The 15,122-nt window shown below is 42.0% G+C and overlaps 1 protein-coding gene across 1 annotated transcript in view; it reads left to right on the top strand.

The window, feature by feature from the left end:
* The first annotated feature begins 691 nt into the window (after positions 1-691).
* Positions 692-15,122, top strand: part of TRAK1 (trafficking kinesin protein 1) — a 234,172-nt gene continuing 219,741 nt past the window's right edge. Inside the window, exon 1 of the mRNA XM_073630396.1 lies at positions 692-746. The gene's annotated coding sequence lies outside the window, so the exon portion shown is untranslated. The remainder of the gene's footprint in view (positions 747-15,122) is intronic.

The following is a 15,122-nucleotide window of genomic DNA, read 5'->3' as shown; positions in this document are numbered from 1 at the left end:
ATTATTCCCAATGACCATCACACTAATGTATCATGAGTTGTAGGATATAGTAATTTTTAGCTGGGGTTCCCTGAGACTAGAAAGGTTTTTCAAGGGTTCCTCTGTCTTGAAAAGATTGGGAAAGGCTGACCTAAATTATCCATGGCAAGCTCCGTTTTTGTTAGTATTAAGCAAACCATTTTGTATTGGTAAATGCTGATAGGCTGAGCCACTCACTTGTGTCTTGCAGTTTTTAGGTACCACAAGGTACAGGGATGCTAGGGTATGTGCAAGCATTGTTTGCTTGTAGTTCTGATCCTTTTGGGGTGCAGACCAGTTTATTTTAACACTAGAGCTCAAAATTCTATTTTTTATTTCTTTTTCATTTGTTTTAATTCTTTATTTAAGGTTTTCAACATACGAAAAAAAAACTGTGTATCCAGAAAAAAAAAAGAAAGACATACAGAAAAAAACCATACCAGGAGCCGAGAAGGCCCACGTGTACAGTAAGCTCGATCAGGGCATCAAAATACCATTTTAACTAGTCGTAAAAGACGATGAACAATATTAAAAACTGCTACTGCTTCCTGTATTCTTCTTCTTATGCTCTTGGTACTCTATCCTTTTTTTTGCAGACTGTGTAGGCTGAAAGGATTGTATTATTTATAGTCTGCCTGGATTAATACGTTTTTTATCTTTACTTTTCAGGTCACTGCTCCCATCCAAAGAGGTCAAGTTGTGGGCTTTCTGATTCTGCTTTTTTGCTTGTAAGTACAAACAATGTTAAAGGATCACTAAAGATATATTATATATATATTTTTTAAATAACAAACATGTTATACTTATCTCCACTGTGCAGCTCGTTTTGCACAGAGTGGCCCCGAACCTGGTCTTCTGGGGTCCCTCGGCGGCTGTCTCGGCTCCCCCCACAAGGACTCAACGCCTTCATGCGAGCTCCCTCGCATGGTGTTGAGTGCTTGCGGGCGCGCTCCCGTGATACAGCCGGCGGCCATAGCCACTCACGGTATCACTCGGCCCCGCCCCCCGGCGTGCCGCGTCATTGGATGTGATTGACAGCAGCGCGAGCCGATGGCTGCGCTGCTTTCAATCCATCCACTCTAGCCAATTGATGGCCAGGCTGAGCGGCGAAGAGGATGTCGGGGGCAAGCGCGGGACTTTCGAGGGGTCAGGTAAGTAAAACGGGGGGCGGTATTGTCGGATGTTTTTTCACCTTAATGCATAGAATGCACTAAGGTGAAAAAACATTTACCTTTACAAACCCTTTAAGAAATTACTTAAACCAAACTTTTAAAAATGGTGAAATTTGATGTTTGTCAGGAACCATAAACCAAACTGAGACAGAAAGTGCAGTTAAAACCACACTTTTAATGAAATGGCAAAAATAACACAGGTGAGGAACATAGTCAAAAAACAGAAGCTAGGGTTTGGATGCCTGAGTGGGTAATCAGACGAGCCGGGGTCAGGAAACCAGAAGTCGGCATAGTCAGGAGCAAAAATCAGTAACAGGCATCGAAGAGAAGTCAGCCAGGCCAAGTCATGCACAGGAAGGAAGTACTGAAAGATCATAGACCATGCAAGAGCAAGGAGGAAATAAACTAGACTGCTTAAATAGCAAAAAAGGGCTGGCTGTAGGCTGGACTAATGAGGCAGCGTAATGATAACCAGGTGAGTCACTGTGGTAACAAGGAGGGGCTGGTAATTATTCGACAGCTGAGCAGCTTCTGAACACAGAAAGAAAAGAGCTGCTCCTTAAGGAGCAGGAGCCCAGCCCTGACAGATGTAAAATAAAAATAAAAAAATAAATCTCGGCGGTGAGGGAACGTGAATCCATTTAACATGCATTGCTGGGGGGTAGGCTTTTAGGAGTCACCCTTAGTCCGCCTTGTTTTTTGAAGTTGCCCATTCAGGTACTGATTATCTGCTGATAAGGCTTGTTTTTATTTTGTACCACTCCAATGTCAATGCTCCCAAGCAGTACATACCTAACTTCCCTTCACCTTTCCTCCGCTGCTGTTTTCAGCCTTCGTGAGCAAAGAAAATATCCGTTGCTTCCAGATATGGAGGAGCACATTACTCATTACCTCTCTTGTGTGACAGGCTGGTCATTGGCCCAGGGCTATCACATGGAGGCAGGGAGAGAGGCCTTAGCCCTGTGTCATCTCCACTAGGGTTCTTGCAGCTCACACAGGGCTTTCCTTCACTCCCCATATCTGAACAAAATGGTAGGGAAATAAAAGGAATGCAAATATTCACAGCAAGGGAAGGGGCCATTAAAGTGAATCTGTTGCTTTGCCCTGCATGGCCAAGGTTCTCTTTAGGGCAGCATCAGATTCTGCAACACTATCTGGATTCATTTGTCAACATTTTGAAGGATGTACAGTGTGCCCTGTGCTTTTGTCACTGTTCATCCTCAACTGTCATTTTAAAGGGCAAGATTGAAACTAATAGACTGCTGTGGAAAAATCCTTTCAGGGATACCAGTGCCATGGCTGACCTCTTCCGAAAACACTAATTGCCTAGGTGTCATGATGATCTAACGGTTTCTGAGTGACGGACCTTGAAAAAGTATGCAGATCAGGTATTCTGGCTTCGCTCGGACTTCTGTTTGTTAGTAGGTTTTATAGCCATAGATATCTATGTCTTTATAGCCATGTGATTTCTTTATCGTACATCACAGGACACAGAGCCACAGTAATTACTGTATGGGTTATATGGCACCTTCAGGTGATGGACACTGGCACACCCTATACAAGAAGTTCAATTCCGAAGATATATGCCAAAGATGGGGGATCCCCGACATAGATCTGTTTGAGTCCAGGTTCAACAACAAAGTTGACAACTTTGTGTCAAGAACAAGGGATCCCACTCGCATATGGAACAGATGCGTTGGTGACCCCGTGGGATCAAGCGGGAAAGGAAGTCGGTAGTTCTTGTGGCCCCAGTGTGGCCCAGAAGATCTTGGTATGCAGAAATAGTAAAAATGGTGGTAGGGGCCCCATGGCCCCTACCACCACGTCCAGACCTGCTGTCGCAGAGACCAGTGTTCCATCCTACTTTACAAATGCTAAATTTAACAGTTTGGCTATTGAAACCCACATTCTGAAGAATTGTGGGCTTTCAGGCTCAGTGATATCTACTTTGATTAATGTAAGGTCTTGGCCTTATCGGTATTGTTTCAACATCCGCTTGCTTCGCATTCTTTGGTCCGAAGCTTTTTACAGGGGGTATCGCCGGTTAGAGCACCCCTGAACCCTTAGGACATGAATTTAGTTCTGTCGGCGTTACAGAAACAGCCTTTTGAGCCGATATGACATATTCCTTTGGTCCTTTTGACAAGGAAGCTGGTTTTCTGGCAGCCATTTCTTCTGCAAGAAGGGTATCAGCGTTGGCTGCTCTTTCTAGTAAAAAGCCATATTTAATCATTCACAAGGATAGAGTAGTGCTGCGTCCTCATCCTAGCTTTCTGCCAAAGGTGGTGTCAGGTTTTCATCTAAACCAGGATATTGTTTTACCTTCATTTTTTCCAGAACCCTGTTCTAAGGAAGATAAGTCATTACATTCTTTGGATGTAGTGAGAGCAGTCAAAATCTATTTGAAGGTGACTGCTCAGATTCGGAAAACAGATGTTTTGTTTGTGTTGCCTGAAGGTCCTAGGAAAGGACAGGCAGCATCGAAATCCACTATTGCCAAATGAATTTGGCAAGTAATTATTCAAGCTTAGGAAAGTTCCCCCTTTTCAAACCAAAGCGCACTTCACCAGGGCTGTTAGTGCTTAGTGGGCAGTGCATCACCCAGCCTCCATGGCTCAAATCTGCAAGGCCGCAACTTGGTCTTCAGTCCATACATTCACCAGATTCTATCAGGTGGATGTAAGAAGGCATGAGGGCGCAGTGTGCAGCAGGCAGCAGTATAGGTCCTCAGGTCTGATTGCACCCTACTTTTTTTTGGTGTCCCCTTCCCCTAAGATAGCATTGCTCTGGGACATCCCATACAGTAATTACTGTGGCTCTGTGTCCCGTGATGCACGATAAAGAAAATAGGATTTTTATAACAGCTTACCTGTAAAATCCTTTTCTTAGAGTACATCACGGTACACAGAGGTTCCCTCCCCTCTTTCTGGTTACACGTGTATTGCTTTGCTACAAAACTGAGGTACTCCCGGTAAGGGGAGGGGTTATATGTGGAATTGAACTTCCTGTCTAAGGTGGGCCAGTGTCCATCACCTGTAGGTGCCATATAACCCATACAGTAATTACTGTGGCTCTCTATCCCGTGATGTACTCCAAGAAAAGGATCGGTAAGCTGTTATAAAAATCCTATTTTCTTCTCTTCAGCAAGATCAAATGACTATAGATCTATGATTTCGGTCATTGGACCTCCTCTCCTGAGAGAAACACGGAGGCTGGAATTGTTGGCTTCTTATTCTGCAAATGCTAGTTGTCTGGCTCTCATGCTCTCCTTTTGGCTTCTATATTTTGGGACGCTGACCTGGAACAAGCATCTAAATAAGGAAGCCTGACTTTTCCATGACTTTTCTGATTTGAGTGTTTTGTTTCAGATTTTTTTAGATTAGTGACTCAGAGACCATTAAAACCAGCAGGTTAACCAGTTCAATTTGAAATCAGATTTTTTAAAGAGAAACTGTCAACTCTGTCCCGCAGCGGCTCCGCCTCTGACCTGCTGTTGACTCACTGACAATCCCATTCACTTTAATGGGACGGCTGGTGATGCGGCAGTGACGCAACAAAGTGAGGGACGTGGCAGCAGCAGGTGAGTGGATGCCTGCTAACAGGCGCTGCCATGATGGATTAAAATGAGATATGCTCTATAAATGTAAGGACTTATTCTTGCTGGTAGTTAGAATCTTTAATATTTGCAAACAAAATGAAGTTTTCCTATTTAGAATAATAAGCTGTCAGGTTAGTAAAACGACGATATCAGAACCGATTCAATCATACAGTTTTGAGTGTGCATAGATTTGCAAAACAATAGGATAAAGGAATATTCCTTAACTTTCTCATAGTTACTGTAAAATTATGTGAATGCATCAATGCAGTGCATGTCATCTCCGCTTGCAGAGCTTGGGTTCATTGAATGAGTTTACCAAAAATTTAAATATTGCAGAATGTACAGCCTCATTCTACATAACTAAGCTCCATTTTCATGCTGAATAAACTAAATTAACGTATCTTAAATAGAAAACTATCTTAGGATAGATTTTTACTCTAAAAGTATTTTATTAAAATAAATTTGATTAAAAATCAAAAAAATCCGATTTAAATAATAAAAAAAAAATCATATTATTATTATTTTTTTTTATTAAAAAAAAAACAAAAAACATTGATTTATATCTACCCTGAGCTTAACATAACCAGTTTTACTAGCATTTTTTTTTTAAAAAAGTGATGACAGCCCCCATATTCCTCTTGGGATAAGTTTACTTTGTGGTTGGCTTCACACTTATGCATTATGGTTATATGCAGCAATGCATTGTAAAATGTGCATTGTGTTGTGGTACCTATAGATACCAACACAACTGCAGTACAGCACACCAAAACATGCACTGCATGTGTTGTAGTGTGCTATGTTGTAAATGCTGCATGCGTGGTTTAAATGGGAAATAAAGTCCTAATAATAAATTTCTTGGCGCTAGAGTTTTTATTTTTTGTTGGCAGAAGAGACATGCAAAGTCAATTTTTTTATTGCCTGCAGTGCATGCGCAATGCCAAGTACTGATGGCTGGGAACATAGCCAGTGGCCAAGACACTGTAGCTCCAGCATTTCCAAAAGTGGTGACCTATGTGGCTGCCCAATGGCAAAGCCTGAAAAACGTTGGACCCAGAAGAAGATGGGCTGAAAATGTCAGTAATGAGGAGGAGCCCAGGCACATGAGAGAGTAAGTTTGCCATTATGTCAACGTATGCTGTACATTCTTTCACATTATGGCAAGCCCATCCACCCTGATTGTGGTAAAGTTCTACTTTTAAAGCGTTCCGCAGCCCTACCAAAATGAATATGCTGCTTTAACCCATATAGTGCTTTATGGAATAAATAGATGTAACGGCACCCTAAAGCAAGACTTTTTTTTTTTTTTTTTCTTGCCCGCAAATTATCCTAGATTTTTCATGTGTGTGGCATTGTTCTGGTTGGTGATATCCAGTTAAATCTATTGTTTGTGGTGTGTGCCCAGGCAGACAGGATCCTATGGCTGCTTACTACACTCAGCACCATTCTGTCCCTCTCATTTTACACAAGGAGGCTCTATTTATAGATGCTGGGAGAAAGCTGTCAAAGGAGTCCCAATGAACATAGCGGCGTTCTGAGAAATATTCCGAGAGCAACTCCCACACAAGCAACTCACAGGCAAGGTCACATGCAAGGGTGGTCCGGCCCTGCCTTTCCATTGAAAGCTTTCTGCTCGGACAGCCTGGGCTTAAGGATACATACTCACCTAAGACTTTGCATTTGTGCCGGTGAGCAATAAGATCATAAGAAAAGCCTTTTATACATGCTGCTCATCTGTGTCTTCCTCTATTACTAATATACCCCACGCTCAATATCTGCACTTCTTTGGCCTAGTCACTGTCTTTGCAAGTAGCTGTTGAGTTTTGTTTTTTAACAAGGTGAATAATTTCATGCTGATCATAGAAACTAGATTGCTATTAAATAATATTGTCTGCGCTTTGCTGTGGCTATGTTGAGTGTACTTTAATTGGAGGTCACCCTGACGCTCAATTTTATCACAGCGTTGAGTAATGTCCATGACACTTATATGATTTGCACTAACAGTTAAACATTTGGAGCCCTCAAATTTTAATTGTTAGAGCAAATAAAAAAGTATCACAGACATTACTCAAATGTGTTGTTGCAAGTTCACTAATCTGACTATACTGTAAAGCAGAAACAAATCTAACCAATAATCTAGAAGAGAGCTGGAGCATACATGTAACACTGTAGACCTTCACATTTGCAGATGTCTAATTTCTTATTTTTATATGTCTGATTTTCATTTTTATTACCTTTTTGATTCGTTTTAAGTTATTCATTAAATGTAGTATTAAAGTTTCATAGGTAAAGGCTGGCTTATATACCCAATGCAGGCAGAGGTGTGTTTTTGTGAACCTGGGAAACCTTGTGGGTTTTACTACATTTATGAAGCTGGAGTACATTTTTGTTTTATGTGACACTACCATAGCTTTAGGAGCCCATTGACATTTTTGCAGTTTGTCCATGCGCATTAAGGCAGCCAATTGAAATGGCCCTTTTTCTTTGTAAAGCATGGCACCACAATGCACTATTGTATATTGTGACAACCTGTGATGCAGGTGCGTTACCTTAAGCTAGCCACACGCCGAGTTTCTTTATCGTCTGCAGGTTCAGCTTGCAGACTTAAAAAAAAAAGAAAGAGATTCCTCTATCCATGCTATACAATGAAAATGGATGAATATCCCACTTTGCCTATTTTTATTTGACAGCTGGCCCAGCTGGCTGTCAAAATACCTGCACACTGGCAGCATCTGGGTACAGCTGGCTTTGGCCGACAATGATTTTTCTATCGAGGTATGTTGGACGGCTGACTGGGCCCCCCACTATGCAAAAAAACAGCCGATTCATTAGGAACCGTCCAAAACTCATATAGTGTATGACAAGCTTTAGTGCGTTGGGTTGCTTTTCAAAATGAATGCCAGAACAACGTATGGGTCCTACACTTCAGCCAAAATTAAAAATTTTTCCTTGAATTGCACACAGTGCAGAGGCAGCCTGCTCCACCTTTCACTAGTTCTTGATGGCTGTCACCCATGCAGGAGAACAGAGACTGATTTATAGAGGTGAGGATTGCTGACTGATCAGGGGTCTCCTGTGTCTGGATAAGGTTAACCTATTTACACAGCAGCTCCCTGGTGCCCCATTGTATTAACCCTGTCATCACTAGTGTCAGCATACCAGTGCCATGTATATTAACCCCTGTTCACTATTAGATTCTCCCCTACACCTGTGTTTAGTGAATCCATTCCACCCTGCCAAACTTTGTTGGATATTCCTAAGTATACCGTTTTACCTCAAAGTGGCTGCAAACCCATTAACTAGCTTTCCTGCTCCTTACATCCCCACCAAAGCTAATTCACCTGGAAATATCACAAGTGCAGGGGTTGCCCAGAAAGTTTCAGCTCTTTCAAGCGGTCAGAGGCAGAAAAAAAACATCACAATTGTGTTTTTGAGAGGAATTTTCAGGCAGAAAAAACAAATCTCTCATAAAGGCGCCTAAATTTGGCGTTTAGGAGCGTTTGGCGTTTTCAAGTGTACATTGATTATAGTGAAAAATGAGCAGAGGGGAATGTTTTGGAAAAAAATGCTTATAAAAGCAAATGCCCATAAACTCTCCTAAACTCGTGTGCAATATGAGCCACTATGAGCATTTTTTTCTGCTCCTAGTGTACTTGGACCCTAAAAGTACTTACCACCCTGTCAAACTATGTGTAATCTCTCCAGCATTCCATATTACTACTTTCAGTCCTGCCAACACATCTAGCTCAAATAAGCACCTATGGAAAATGTTTGCCTCTGTAGATAACACATTTTCACTGCTAGATTTAGGCTGGCCATAGATGCCTCTTCTTTTTTTACTTCCCATCAGTCAGTGCGGTGGATGGAGGAATCCTCCCAGATCTGCCATTGTATTCTGACAGTGGGACTCTTTTTGCTGTCAGAATACATTGATCAGCTGCTAAAGTCTGCTGATTGAGGCTTTCAAACAGCCCCGTTTGACAGAAGTCGATATAACGAAGTTGAGCGGGAACGACCATAGATAGATCAAAATTTGGCCACTCCCTACTGAACTGGCCAGATCTCGATCCATCTATGGGCAGCTTCACGCTCATGATGTTCCTCTTAAGCTGGTCATACCATTTTCTTTTTAAACTGACTCCTCTAGCCACACAATGAGGCGGATACCCAGATAGCAAGGATAAATTTCCACAAATTTGTGGCAGTGTTGAATTGTAAGTCTGTTAACTTGCTGCACAATTTCACTAGCAAGTTGTACACTTGCAGAGCACTTGAACCACAAGTTGACACTTTTCCAATTTGTAGTAAATTTGCCTGACAAGTCTCTAGCAAGAGCAAAGTTGCAGTGCTGAGTCTACATCAAGACCTCTGCAAGTGTACAGCATTAAAATTCAGCCACAGTGACCCCTGTGGTGGGATGACTATTGCACAACATAACTGACCCAGAACTTGCAGCCGACTTGCAGAATGTTTGCAAATAAAGTTGATCCGGAGTGATGCAATGTGGACTTGCTACAATTGTGCAACAAACTTGTGAAGCCTGGCAAGTCATGCAGTAGCTTAGCAGGCCATTTTCGAACTTGCAGCACAATTGCTTGCTATCTGGGTAAAGGCACCCCCTCTGACTTTGTATTCTGAGAGCTGCACCGCTCACTGGCAGAATACACTCATCAGCCTCTGCAGTTTCTAAATGAGAAAAAAATTCCAACATGTTCCTTCAGCAGAAGTTGATTGAATTCTGTTGAGTGGTGATGGCCACACAATGATCTAAATTTGCCCAGTCCCTTTTGAACTGACAGTTTGTGTTAGCACTTTTTCATCTTACATTGTGTGTCTGTGTGTGTGTATACGCTCTCCTGGAGAATTGGCTTTGTAGTTAACCGCAAGGCACTGGTATGCAGACACTAGTGATGCAAGAGTAATACAATGGAGCACCAGGGAACTGCTGTTTGTTGTGAATGGGTTTATCCTATTCAGACATAGGAGATGTGAACAGTCAGCAGTCCTCGTCTCTATAAATCAGTCTCAGTGCGCTGGGCTTATACTGTATATGATGTACTCCTGACCCGTGCACTCTTTATGATACATTGTACAACAGTTGCAGGTTGCATAGTAGCCCCTCACTATGTTAATGAAGTTCTCCTTCAAGGTAGGCTGTGTACAGAAAAGAATATGTAATGCAGAGTTTTACTTTTTATCAATAATTGTGTGGAAGTTTGACTGTCGCTCATTGCACAGTAATTTAAGCATATTCTGTGGGTACATGGACTGTATCATATGTTACTGTGTACACAGTGGGGTGGATTTACTAAAGGAAAATACAGTGTCCAATTTTTAAGTGCAGTTGCTTCAGAGCTTAGTAAATGAGGGGAAGCTCTGTTGACCTCCATCATCCAATCATTGGGTATTCTGTGCAAAATGAAGCAGTATCTCATTTACTAAGCTCTGAAACAACTGCACTTGCAAAGTGCATGGTCTATCTGCCTGTAGTAAATGAACCCCAGTGAGTAGGCTCATTGCCGTCGCTCACAGGTGTTTCTCAGGCTTACGGTTTCCAGCAGTGCGCCCGAGAAACGATCCGGCGGTGCGGCCTGCTGATCCCATAGGCGATCAAAGAGTTAACACTCTTTGATCGACTCTATGGCCTTGGAGGACCGGAGCGATGTCATGGCGTCACTTCTAGTCCAGGCTGGAAGAATATATATATAATTGCTTTTAAGGGTAAAGAAGAGATTTGGGGTCTTTTTGACCCCAGATCTCTCAATAAGGATGACCTGTCCTGTCATCCTTTTTTTCTATTATGGGATGTAGAAAGAAGTGATAACAAATTTTTTAAGGGACAGTGTAAAAATAAAAAGTAAAATCAATCATAATAATAAAAAAAAAGTAAGGCCCCCCCCATCCCTCCGTACTCACGCGCAGAAGCAAACTCATACGTAAGTCGCGCACACATATGTAAATGGTATTTGAGTCACACATGTGAGGTACTGTCGCGAACGTTAGAACGAGAGCAATAAGCGCTAGACCTCCTTTTTACCTCTAAACCGGTAATCTGTAAAGGCGTTTAAAGGGTTGCCTATGGAGATTTTTAACTACCGTAGTTTGTTGCCATTCTACAAGCACGCACAATGTTAAAGCGTGACATGGTTACGGATCTATTTACTCGGCGTAACTTCATCTTTCACATTATACAAAAAAATTGGAATAACTATTCTGTTTTTTGTTTTTTTAAATTCACTAAAGTTCTCTTTTCCCCAAAAATCTCATTTGCAAAACCGCTGCGCAAATACTGTGTGACATAAATACATTGCAACGATCGCCATTTTGTTCCCTAGGGTCGCTGCTAAAGAAAAAATGTATAATGTTTGGGGGTTATAAGTAATTTTGTAGCAGAAAATACTGATTTAAACTTGTAAACAAAAAATGCCAGGAAAAGCCTGGTCTTCAAGTGATTAACAGTTCTTCTCTGGGTGCCCAAGGCTGAACGCCCACCCTGAAGAAATAAAATCATCTACGGCCCTGATACTTTGCCACCGTTGCACTAGAAAGGCAAGCTCCAGTTGCTTTCTGTGGATTTAAGAACACCACCCCGCTGTTTTATAGAGACGAGGAAAGGCGGATGCATTCTGTAGTTCCAAGGCCTCATTCAGACAGGTGCTAACACTTGTACTGCATGAATGAGGCATGTTGTTTTCACGTCTGTATCCACCCCAAGCTGCATGCAGACAGTCTATGGAAGTGGATGCAGAGGCAGTGGCTTCATGGATACAGCTGCTTGTCAATTTTTTGGCAGGCGCAGGCTCCTCACCCTCATGCCTGTAAAATGTTGGCATGTGGCTGTATTTGTGCGTCTGCATCTGTTTCATAGGCTGCCTGCAAAATGCTTGGGGGGGATGTAGAAGCGAAAACAAACACCTCATGCACACATTATGGGTGCCAGCACCCATTGAATGAGGCCCAATACACTTCTGGTCTTGGGATGACAACGCTGCTTCCACATGGGTTCTGTAAGGTGAGTGAGCATTGTGTATTACTTACTGGTAACAATAAAGAAAAAGAGAAAAAGGCCTAAAGAAAACTAATTTTGTTCTTCGGCTTGAATACATTTTAAGCTGCCCACTAAAGACAGTAGCTTATGACAACTGTAGGCAACCGGCAGCTGCAAGCATTTGTGGTGCCACATTCCTTTTGGATCATAGATTAGTGTATAATGATAACTAAAAACATGCAGGACACAAGACTATAGATTCCAATGTCTTTATACACCAGAGAGTGACATTAAAAGTCAGTCATTGACAATGTGTTTTTCTTTGCCTTTTTAGGTTGGAATTACACTTGTCCAGCTGTGGTTTGCAGTCTGGAGTCCGGTGCGAATTTGTTCACCGGTTCAGGTGCAAATTTTTACTTCTATTCGCACCTAAGCCAGACCCAAAATCGCACAGGACCCTTTTCAGAAACAGACCGCAGCCGTCCCAGACATGTGTGAACTGGCTCCATTGAAGGCCCGGCCAATTCACATGTTATGCGAATTGGATGCGGTTAAAGTGGAGGGCCACCCTAAAAAAAAAAATTGCACCAAAAATCTTTAAAAAAATTAAAAAAAAAACGTGAAAAAAAAAAAAAATTACCTTTAACCCTTGTTGCTAGGCAGTCTTCCTAATCTGCCTCTTCCTATTCCACGGCGTGTCCTGCTCCTCGGTGAGTGGCCCCGTTGCCTTCTGGGAACTGTGTGTGTTCCCAGAAAACCACGGGGCCATTCACAGAGCGCCGCGCCGCTCGCGCGTGCGCAGTAGGAAACTGGCAGTGAAGCCGCAAGGCTCCACTGCCTGTTTCCATTACTTAGGATGGCGGTGCCGGGACCCGAGAGCCGAGGGACGGGTCGGCCTCGGGCGGCCGACGTCGTGGGCACCCAGGACAGGAAGTCTACTTATTTAAAGTCAGCAGCTATAGTGTTTGTAACTGCTGACTTAAAAAAAAAAAAAATATCCTGGCCGGAATCCCGCTTTAAAAAGCCTTAATTATTTTAAACGCCCCTTTGTTAGCTTATGTGGTGGATTTACTAAAAGCAAATAGACTGCTTTTTGCAAGTGCAGTCACACTTCTTTTACCCAGAGCTTTGTTTAAGTGGTGAAGCTTTGCTGATTTCCATAATCCAATCATGTGCAAACAGAAATGCTATTTTTTTTAAAGTGTTAAAGGTTCGGCTTAAAAAAAAATAAAAAAATTAACAAACATGTTATAGTTGCCTGCTTTATGCAATGGTTTTGCACAGAGCAGCCCAGATCCTTCTCTTCTCGGGCCCCCTGCCAGCCCTGCCAGCATAGGATGCATTAAGGTGAAAAAACACGAGGGTTTACAACCCCTTTAAGGGCTGATTCATACCTGTGTACCGCTATGCGCTTCAGGGCCATTCATTTTCTTTTTAAATGGCATCTCAATGTAACCCAAATGCGTATCGAAAAAAAAATGATGCCATTCCAATTTTCATTGCATTGGCAGCCCATTAAAAATGAAAGAGTTGACTTAATGCAATGCATGTTATTACCCCATAATTTGAAATTAAGTTCTTAAAGTACTGTAAAACCATTCCCTCTGTGGTTGCACAGTATTTCTGCAGTTTCACGTTCTAGTAAGAACTGGAATTGTGATGCAACCATTCAAGTAGACCTCTCTGAAACCTCCTTTGTCTGCATTGCTAGATCTTCATGCACCAAGCCATGTAACCAATAGTAGGAAGAGAGTTTGTGGAAGGCTTTTACCCCTCTGTATTATTTAATGGACAAGCCACAAGATGATGGGTAATATCTAGTGAAGTCCTGCTACATTTTGGCAATTTCATAGACTGAGTTTGGTCAAAGGCTGTGGTTAAAATGTGCCACAATTGCCTTACATTGTTAAAGGCTAACTCCACCTTTTGCACCATGTTGTGTGTTACACCTGTATTTAGTGTGCAACACCCATTCGCAAAGATCTGTGAATGACTAAACTACAAGTCCCTTCTGACAACGCAGGGGACAGACTTGTAGTTCTCAATGGAATAAAAGTGTGGTAATCACAGCACTCATAGCCCATTGACACTTCCTCCATCTTTTCAACTGAAAGTCCATACCTTATTACAGACAAAGAACTGGGGGATTAGTCTGCAGGGCCAGGCTGAAAAATGAAAAAAAAAAAAAGGTTAATTAAAGAAAATATAAAAGATCAGCTTTTCTAAAAAGTGTGTGTATTAGATTGTAGCAAACTTTCATTTTGGAGTGAAGGTCCACTTTAAACTGTGAATTGTATTTGTATTTAAAACCAACTGTATACATTGTAAGTCTTTTATTAGGAGCTTATTTTGGTTGTTAGAGTTAATGAGTAGGGTTGGACTTTGATGCTGCACCTGTACTGCCTGGCATGTTGCTTGGGATATGTACTGTAAATTGGACAGCTGGCTACTGCTGAATGTTCAATGGAATGTGTCCAAACTGCTATTTGTGCCGATTCCATTACCTTGCAGCAATTCTAAATAGTAAAACATATTCTGCTTAGTTTGGAAGTTTGTACATGCCCTGTAGACACACCAGCCCATTGAAATGTGTGTATCTGGCCAACTTAGACATATGCTCCAACTTCTGAATGTCATCCATGCAGTCGGTCAGCCATCTGCTTTGTTCATGTAGGTTATCGCAATAAAAAATACGCTCACCCACTCTGTAAAGAGCTTATTTGAAGAGTCAAGTTTCCCAGTGCAGTAATCCATAGGAACCAGTCAGCTAGTTATCTTTTACTGACCTTACAATCTGAAACTTTATATCTGTGTGTTAAAGCTGAGATTCAATCATTTTTTAAATTTTTTTCCTAAATTAACACCAGGGACGGTACTTACATAAATTAAATGAAGAGTGTCCCATATGCTGGTGGTTGTCCTCAATCTTTTACCTCCCCCTCCACATACCCCCGCAATGGTGATCTTCCATTACCATGGGGGTTATATTGAGCAGCTGCAACTGTCACAGGCACTTGTCAGAGGTACCGATTATGCCTGCCACCCCCTTGCTCCATTCTTAGAATCCTTGATATTGGTTCCCATAATAAAGAGTGCTCTATGAATGCAGGAGGACCTCACGTTCATCCGCCCGTCCTTCATTCATAGAGCACTTTTCATTGTGGGCGTTGACAGTACAGTTTCTATGAATGGAGGAGAGGGGTGGAAAGGGCACTGGAAGATCACCACTGTGGGGTTATGGGGAGACAGAAGCCACCAGCACGAGGGAAACCATTCATGTAAGTAACATGCCTTGTGCTTTATTTATTTATTTAATTAAATGTTTTATTTCCCACAGAAGTATACAATT

Source organism: Aquarana catesbeiana, linkage group LG05 (assembly GCF_042186555.1).
Source record: "Aquarana catesbeiana isolate 2022-GZ linkage group LG05, ASM4218655v1, whole genome shotgun sequence".
In the NCBI taxonomy this organism is placed as follows: domain Eukaryota; kingdom Metazoa; phylum Chordata; class Amphibia; order Anura; family Ranidae; genus Aquarana; species Aquarana catesbeiana.
Note: the sequence above shows the minus strand (reverse complement) of the source record. Positions and strands in the feature narration are given on the sequence as shown.